Here is an 8,696-nt window from a genome sequence, read left to right as displayed (position 1 = left end):
CCCGACATCTGGGTCCCCAGCTGGACTGCGGCTGACCCCAGCTCAAACCTCTGCCGCCCGCCCTCACACGTGGTCCTCCCAGAGCCCCCCAGGGGCTGGCCAAGCCGAGCTCGGCGGCAGGCCCTGAGCCTCCCCGAGCAGGGGCTCCCTCGGCGAGTCCCCCTGCTGCCCCCTCTGTCCCCTACAGCAGGGTGAGCCCGGGCTCTGGAGCGGCTCTGTCTGGGTGTGGACCTGGACGCTGCTGGTGACCCCAGGCTGCTCCTCAGATCCCGGCTCTGCAAACCGGGCGAGCCGGGGTCCTCCACCTTGTGTTCTGGGAAAACCAAGCCGGGCCCCAAGCAGTGACGGAGACACGGCAGAACCCGCTCCCGGCTGAGGGGCGGCTTCCCGGGGCCTCCAGCCGGGCAGCAGGCCGCCCTCAGCCCGTCCTGGCTGACACTCCAGGAAGCCCGAGCTCCGCCTCGGGGGCAGGGGCGGCTTCCGCTATGCCAACAGTGTGGATGGCGCTCCTGGCTGGCACCTGGGCCGGGGCTCCTGGGCAGAAGGGAAATCGGGTTTTATTGGCCACTTTCATGGAACACACGAGCACATGGCGTAAAGGGGCCCGGCCAGCTCCCCCTCCCCCTGGGGGGACGGCAGGCGGGGCCAGCAGCCGGCAGCAGGGCCACCCCTAGTGGGCAGGGAACTCTGGGGCCCAGCCCCACCACCCTCGGGACCACGGTCACCTCGATGACCCTCGGGCTGGACACCTCACAGGCCGGGACCCATTGGCTAGGGAGTGGGGACTGGGCAGCGGGGCGGAAGGAGGCTGCTCCCGCTGCAGGCCACCCCCCTGCTCCCTGCCCTCACGGGCCCGGGGTCCCCAGAGTCAACAGGGTCCCCACCTGGGCTGCATGGGTCTTCCGGGACCGTCATGGTGAAGTGCCCCCCACAGACCCCGACAGTGGGTCTGTCCTCCCGATTCCCGGGCAGGAGGAGGCTCTGTCCCTGCCCCTCGGCGGTTCCCGGGCTCATGGCCGTCCACTCCAGGGCTTGCTCCCTGCCCGCCGTCTCTGGTTCCCTTTTCAGAGGGCCGCTGGTGACACTGGAGCAGGGCCACCGGCCGCCGTGACCACACCTTAGCCAGTTCCACCTGCAGTGACTACTTCTGAACAAGTCACACTCTGGGGTCCTGGGTTGGGGCTCCGCAGGCACGAGTCAGCCGGGCCCTGCTCCGGCCGCGTCCCTCCCTGCAGGAAGCACGACTCGGGGCCTCACGTCTGTCCACCCCCAGCCTTGCACCCGTGGCCCATGGGGGCCTGTTCTCGGGCTCCACGGCGTCCTCCCGGCCCTCCCAGTGGCCCCCGACCATGGACTCTCGCCTGGAAAGGGGGGACAGGCCACCAACTCTACCCTCCACAGCTCCTCAAGCGGCCTCCCTGGCTATTCCCAGCAGCTCCGTCCCCAGGGCCTTCCTGGTGTCCAAATTCCCAGAAGAAACCCCAGGACACGGTTCCTGGAAGGGGCTCCCTGGGCTGTGCCAGGCCTGGTCCCCACCGTGCCCTGCACGTCACAGGACGGTGCTGTCCTGCCGCCCCTCAGGGGAAAGTCACCTTCAGGAAGCCCCGGGGCCCAGCCCACGTCCTCTCCCTGTCCTCCCTGCCCCAGGCTGTGCTCTATGGGTGACACGTCTGGGCTGGCCACCGTTCCTGGAGCAGTGAGGGACCCCTCCTGGGAGCCCTGTCCCCAACACCCTATTGGTGACCCTGGACTTCAACGCCCCCAGGGCGACTTCCTCGGCATCTCAGTTGGAAACTGTGGCCTCTTGAGGACCGGCTGGCCCTGCCGCAGGGGCATCAGGACTGTGTGCACGGTTCCTGGGGAGCGGGGGGAGCCCCACCTCCCAGATCCTGCACCCCACCCCGCGGCCAGGCTGCGAGGAGCAGGGTGCAGAGAAAGAGGGAGGATCTGCCCCCTGGGGCCTGGCATAGGCAGCTGCTCAGGCCACCGAAGGGCTCCGTGAGGGCAGGGGGCAGGAGACAGGCCTCAGGGAGGACTCGTCCAGAGGAGGATTCGCCCCAGGAGAAAGGACTCACCCCCAGGAGGGAGGACTCATCCTCAGAAGGAGGATCAGGAGGGAGGGAGGGAGGACTCGCCCAGGAGGGAGGACTCGCCCAGGAGGGAGGACTCGCCCAGGAGGGAGGACTCGCCCAGCAGGGGCAACCCAGGGGGGGGAGCTTGGAGATAGCCGGGTGCGCGTGCTCATCCACCCGTGGGAACTAGTGGGAGTGTCTCCCACACGTCCGTGTGCCTGGGCCAGAGCGTGTGCGGGCACATCTGTGTTGTGCACACGTGTGTAGGTGTGGCCGGGTCTGTTGCTGTGTGCTCGTGTGACAGGAGGGAGCAGGAGGCCTGGCGTGGCCCTGGAGTCTGGTCACCCTCGCAGGCACGGGTGTAGTGGTGGCCCTTGTCCTTCCCTGGGCGAGGGATCCGCGAGGCCTGGGCCAGCAGGAGGCGGGCTAGGGAGGAGGACAGGCAGTCAGGGAAGACGGAGGCGGGTCCTGGCCCAGGACTTCACAGCAGGGAGGCTCACAGTGAGCAGGTCAGTCCCGTGGCCAAATGCCGTGGGCTGGAACTAACCCCGGTGTCCACTCCTTAGGTGTAGGAGTGGGCGGTGGCCTCCGGGAGGGTCCACACGGGACTTCGCCCTGCCCTGCCCCGCCCCAGGCACCCAGAGGCCCAGTGGGGAGCCGGGGAGGATGGAGGTCCCTGGGAGCTGGTGCTCAGGGCAGCTGCCCCCTCTGGAGGGAGCGCGGGCCTGTGTCTGTCCACTGAAGTGGCTGACTGTCCAGGCTTGCAGCTCCTTGGCTCAGCTCTGCAGCCAGAGGCTCAGGTCACATTTGAAGGTGAACAACCCGAGGCTTCCCAGGGTCTGCCGAGGCTGCACTCCTCAGGGAGGCTCCTGCCGGGTCCCTGGCTCTGTTGTCACCATGGCTCCCCGGCAGGGCCACGGCCTGTTTAGAGGAAGGACCCGCGTCCCCTGCGGCTGGGTCTGGATCCTGACGGCCCCACCTGAGCCCACCACCCAGCGCTTCGCACTGTCCTGGAGGGAGAGACCGAGGCGGGTGGGTGGCGTGGCCAATCCAACCCGCAGCCTCGAGTGCCCCGTCCACGCGGTTCCCACCCCGCGGTCCAGGGCCAGGGGAGCTGCAGCCTGGTGGACCTCCTCCCGAGGGGTGGGGTGGTGTGGCCACCCAGGCTGGAGCCCCGGACCTGAGCCGGGATGGGTCTCGCTCTCCCTGGAGGGTCGGGGCTCCTCTGACCGAGTGCCCTGGCCTCTCTGGGCCCCTGTTCTCCTGGGACCAAGGCACAGGCCACCCTCAAGTGGCCCAGGGGCTGGGCCTGTCCCGGCCTGAGGTGGTCAAACAATGGCTGCCCGAGGTGGCCACCCCTTAAGGCCCAGGGCCAGGACCATGTGGCCTAGGACAAAGGGAACCTGTAGATGAGATGGCGTGGAGGCCGGGAGGTGAGAGTGAGGCTGGACTCCGCAGTGGCCCTACCTTCCCCGGGCCCTGGTCAGAGGGGCAGAGTCCAGACGAACAGCCTGAGCCAAGACCACTGGCCTCTAGGCGCTGGGAAGGGTGGGGAGACCATGCTCCCCGGGCCCCCAGAGCACCACCCTGTCCCCACGGGGCCTCAGAGCGGTCCAGGGTGGCCTGCAGCTCCACAGCAGAACCACCCAGCGGCAGGAGGAAGCCACTGGGGCCACTCCGGGGTGGTCTTGAGCCACGGGGGGGCGGTCCTTGGGGATAGTCTCCACAGCCCCCTGCTCGGCCAGACCCAAGGCAGGAGCGCGAGGGGCACGGTGAGCTCCCCAGAGCCCAGGGGCTGCCCGCAGGAGCCCACCACCGTCCGAGATCTCAGCCGCCACGTCGGAGGTGGAGGGAGGCCGGGGCGAGGACCCTCCCCAGTCTGTCCCAAGTGATGGTGGCCAGCACGGCGCCTGCCCTTCCTGTTCCTGCCCTCGCCCGCCAGCCTGCCCGCCAGCAAGACCCTTCGCGGCCTCACCTTCTGGGGCAGGTTGAGGGGCCTGGCCACCCGTGTCACTTGGCTGGAGAAGCAGCGGCGCAGAGTCAAGCCTGAGGCCACCGGAGGCCACAGCCGGCCTCCTCCCGTGACACCATGCTGCCCCCCAGAGGCCGGTCGGCTTCCCAGAGAGCGCCGAGCTGACCGGGAATCAGGGGACAGGGCGTGTGCTGGGCATCGCCCAGTTGGTGGCCACGTGGGGTGACCGGGAGCAGGACCTCCCAGGCGGGTGCCAATTTGACCCAATGAGGAAATAGAACGAGAGCTTCGTTCCTCGGTCCTCGGGAGTGTCTTGAGTCCTACTACGCGCGAGGTACAGAGTGACCTCTCACGGTGGAGGGGGTCAATCTGGAGAGGAGCCAGGCCGAGGAGAGGAGGCCCACATGACCAGACCATTCCCAAGAGCCAAGACAGCTGGGGAGAGGGGGTGGTGGAGCCAGGCGGGAGGACAGCAGAGGAGTGTGTGAGCAGGCAGGAACGGCCTCCCAGGCAGAAGGAGCAGCGTGCGCAAAGGTCCTGAGGCAGGACAGAGTGTGTGCCCGAGGAGCGTCAGGGACATCTGTGTGGGGAGATGGAGGAGGGCTGAGGATGCATGGGTGGGCCGGGCCCAGAGAGGCCAGAGGGAAGGAGAGCGGAGGCTGTGCCTGGAAGGTGCCTCGGCTGGCGCTGGCCGTGTGCCTGGGATGACCTTGGAGTCCTCAGCGCAGCCCCGGGTGAGTGGGCTTCTAATAGATGATGCGCTGAGGCAGAGGGGCTGGGGCCTGCAGCCCGCGGCCAGGCCCTAGGCAGTGTCCTGGGTGGGAAGCCCCATCCCCCGCCTGGGCCTCTCCTCTGGGTCTGGGCCTCCAGCCCTGGTCTCAGGCCGGCTGCCCCCCTCTGCTGAGGGCCTGGTGGCCGTCCTGCTCTGGTGGCCCCCGTTCAGGCTGTGCGGCCCCCAGGCCCAGGCTCCAGGAGCAGCCGCACCAATGGCTGATTGGCTTTGGCTTTGGCTGGCCTGGCATGGAGCTCTCTGGACACGGCCTCCGCGGTGCAACCAGGCCTCCCTCACGACCGCCTCCCCAGCTCCCAGCACGGCCGGCACACAGTGCTCATTGTGTGCCCCAGGGAACAGGGTGTCTGCTCAGTCTCACTTTTCCTGAGGAGGAAGAGTGGGGACAGCAGGGGGGTGGCCAAAGCCTCTTTGGGGTTGTGTCCTGGGCTCTCTCAGGACCAGCTGCCCCTCACCCCACCTTCCTCCAACTTCTTTCCCCTTAGCCTTGGCTACCAGGAAGCTCCCACCAGTCTCCATGACCCAGGGCTGACCGTCTCTCCTGGGCCTGGGGGACGCCCCGCCCTCCCATTCTGCTCCTGCCTCTCGCCTCCTACTGTGCTGCCATGGCCTGCTGGCCAGCGCTGGGCCTGAGAGGCTCCTGGGAAGCAGGCTGGGCGGGCCCAGGCGGGGTCTGGAGGCCGAGGCCGCCCCTCCCGTGGTCTGCGCTTGGCACCTTGATTGCCCACTGGGCCTCCCGGTACCTCGGGGAGCCAGCTCCTGAACCAGCCAAGGACGTGCGATAAGGTGTCACCAGATAAGGGATCCGTTGACCCGGCCCAGGAGGAAGAGGCCCCGGGCCTGACCCTCATCTCCTGGCATCGGCCTCCCATGGAATGAAAGTACCAGGTGTGGGCGGGTGGAGCTCCGGAGAGACTTCCCAGCCTGGCACCGCCTGGCAGGGACGCCTCCAAGGAAATTCCAAACCACCCCACCCAGCGAGAAGGCCAGCCTCCGGGGCTGGCTTGGCCCTCGGTCCCCCCTTCACCAGCCGCTGGCCTCCCTGGGCCTCCGTGTCGTCATCTGTGAAGGGGGCCTCCCTGGGCCTCGGTGTCGTCATCTGTGAAGGGGCCTCCCTGGGCCCACAGCCCCTCGGAGGGCTCCGCTGGGCCTGGGCCTGCCCGCCCTGTGCTGCCCAGGCCCCTCACAGCCACTGGTGCTGGGGCCTGGACGGGTCGTAGGGAGATGACCCGCTGGGTGGACCCCTGGGCCTGCAGGGGGTCCTGAGCTGCAGCCACCGGGGTGTGGACGGCTTGCTCCTGTGAGGACCTCTCAGGCCTGCAGCCCAGCGGGCTGGGGCTGGACGCTGAACTCCTGCTTCGTGGAGCCAGCTGGGCCCAGCCGGGCTGTGGTGGCAGTGAGGGCGCGTGCAGGGTGGCCACTCTCTTGGGGGCGAGGGTCTCGTCACCCTCCTGTGCCCACCTGGCCGGGCCGTGCCAAAGGCTCCTTTCCTGCCAGCTTGCTCTTCCTGGCTCCAGGGCCCAGTTCTGAGGGGGCCTGGCAGGGGACACCCCCAAACGTGTCCCCAGCCCTCACCTCCTGTCCCCGTGCCAGCCCGTGGCTCCACTCACCGGGAGACGGCACCAACGTGGTCCCGGGAACAGCCCTGAGGTTCCTGTTTCCCTGGGGCGGGGGGCAGGGCTGCGGGAGGTGGGGTGCGGGGACCGCTGCCCCTAAGCTGGGCCCAGTCCTGGCTACACAGGGCCAGCGAGTGAGCACTCTGCCCTGAGGAGGGGTCACGCTGCCCTGGGGAGAGGGTCTCCCCGGACGACTGTGGGGCCGTGCAGCCCTGGCAGTTGGCGGGTCTGGGGGCACTTGGGCAGCAGATGACCCACAGTCCCCTGGGGCAGCACTCTCGCCCCAGGAAATAGCTTCCAGCGGGGCCCCTGTGTGGACCTGGGCCTGGGCTCTGGTCTGTCCCTGCCTGGACACAGCTGCCGGGTCTGTGATCACACCGCGGTTCCTGGGGCTGACCTCCAGGGGGCAGTGCCTGCCCAGGGACGGGCTCCCTCCTCCTCCACACACTCAGAGCACGTCTGGGCCTGGAGGTCCTCGGGCCTCTCCTGCCCCTCAGAGCCCAGAGCAGGGCTGACCCCCAGGGGCAAGCTGGGCTTGGGGCTGGGAGGGCGGTGGTCCCCTCCCCACTCCTGACCTGGGGGTGGCTCTGCAGCGAGGAGCGTCCCTGGCTGGGCCTCAGGCTGGGAGCCTTGCCTTGAGGCTGGTGGGGGACCAGGCTGGGCAGCAGGTGGGCCTGGGGATGCGGGGCAGGAGGCCTGGCAGGGGCTCAGGCAGGAGGTCCCCGAGAGGGGCCCAGAGGTGGGGTTTGTGCTCGGCCTCGGCAGGTCCCACCGGGGCAAAGCTGACGGCCCTGGGTCTCCACACTGTGTAGCAGGGACAGGTGCTTGGACTGTCACCTCCTGGCAGGAAGCAAGAGGGTGGGGCGGGTCCCAGAGACCCTGGGGCATCCAGAGTCCCCAAGAGGGTCCCTTGGTGGCCTGGTGGCCCTGGAACTGGGATCTCACCCAGAGGGTTGTTTGAAGGAGAGGTGTGACGTGGGGCCCCATGTGGCAGGGGGCCCAGCTGGCAGCCAGATGCTTGGTGGCCGCCCACTTCCTACAGCTCCTCGAGCCCCCCAGGAAGAGGGCCACCGGCAGATCCTTGGGTTGTCATCGCTGCCGGGAGGTGGCAGCCACCTCCCCCCTGAGCCCTCGTTCAAAATTCCTGAACCCAGAAGCCAGAGGGCGCCGGCCTCCTGTGGCTGGCGAGTTCCCCGCCCAAGGGGGCAGCAGGCGTCAGCTGGAGCCCCGTCTCTCGCTCCTTCCCGGGTCGCGGGGGCAGCGGGAGCCCTAGCCGTCTCCCTTGGGCTTCCTCTGGCCTCCATGTCCCCTCCGGGAAGCCCCGATGGCCTTCAGCGAGGCTGCCTCCCCAGCCCGGCACTGGCCGGCCTGGAGTCTGCCCGGGCCCAGCTGAGACCGTGGCTCCCTCAGTCCCTGTAAGCGGTCCTCCTCGTCCCCGGTGGCCTAGGCTCAGGGGAGCTCCTGACACCTCTTCCCCTGCCGGACAGGCAGGACACACAGGAGGCGTTTGGGGACAGCAGCCAGGTTGGACTTTGGGGTCCTGGGGTGGTGACCTAGAAAGCCAACTGTGTTTGACTCTGGGCCAGGCCAGGGGCCGAGGGGGTGGACACTGGGCTGACGAGGCCGCATAACCTGCCTGGCCCAGGGGGGCTGGCGGAGGACTGCTTGGACGTGTGCTGCCTCCACGGGCCTCCACGAGAGGCCCTCCTTCAGGAGGCATTTATGGTGCACCAGCTGTGTGCCAGCGGCCCTGGTGGTGACCAGGAGGTAGCCACTGTCCATTTGGGTCACAGCCAGGCCAGCTAGCCCCTGGGGTGGGGACGGGGGCCACTCTTCCACCTCCCAGGGAGGCATGTGACCCAGAGTGGCAGGGGAAGGTCAGAGTAGGGGACCAACAGAGGACAGAGGCCAAGGCTGCTTCCCCAGCTCGGCCGTCTCACTACCCCCTGGCCAGTCCCACTGGGCATCTCTCTGAACTCAACTGGGCATGGCCAATGTGGAGCCAGTGTCCTGTGACAGCTGGCTCCCCTCGGGGTCCACCCAGCTGAAGAGCCCGTCAGCCGGTCCTTTGCTGGAGCAGGAGAGAGGGGCCTCCCCCAGATGTCCCCTCCCCTGAGTCCCAACCCCTGCCCCCGCCCCCACTCGATCTCCTAAATCTAAAGGTCATGCCTCCGAGGCCCTCCCTGGCCCGGCGCCCCCTGGTTGTCCCAGTGGCCTTTCCTCTGGACCCACACACCAACGTGCTG

General features: G+C 68.6%; 1 long non-coding RNA gene across 1 annotated transcript; it reads right to left on the bottom strand.

The window, feature by feature from the left end:
* Window positions 1-6: 6 nt before the first annotated feature.
* LOC125618091 lies at window positions 7-6,139 on the bottom strand. Its single transcript, XR_007349328.1, has 3 exons — window positions 5,578-6,139; window positions 885-2,498; window positions 7-534 (listed from the first exon to the last, which is right to left on the bottom strand). It is a non-coding gene; the product is annotated as an uncharacterized LOC125618091 (long non-coding RNA).
* Between the last annotated feature and the right edge of the window lie 2,557 nt (window positions 6,140-8,696).

The sequence above is a fragment of the Marmota marmota genome, unplaced genomic scaffold (assembly GCF_001458135.2).
Source record: "Marmota marmota marmota unplaced genomic scaffold, marMar, whole genome shotgun sequence".
In the NCBI taxonomy this organism is placed as follows: Eukaryota; Metazoa; Chordata; class Mammalia; order Rodentia; family Sciuridae; genus Marmota; species Marmota marmota.
Note: the sequence above shows the minus strand (reverse complement) of the source record. Positions and strands in the feature narration are given on the sequence as shown.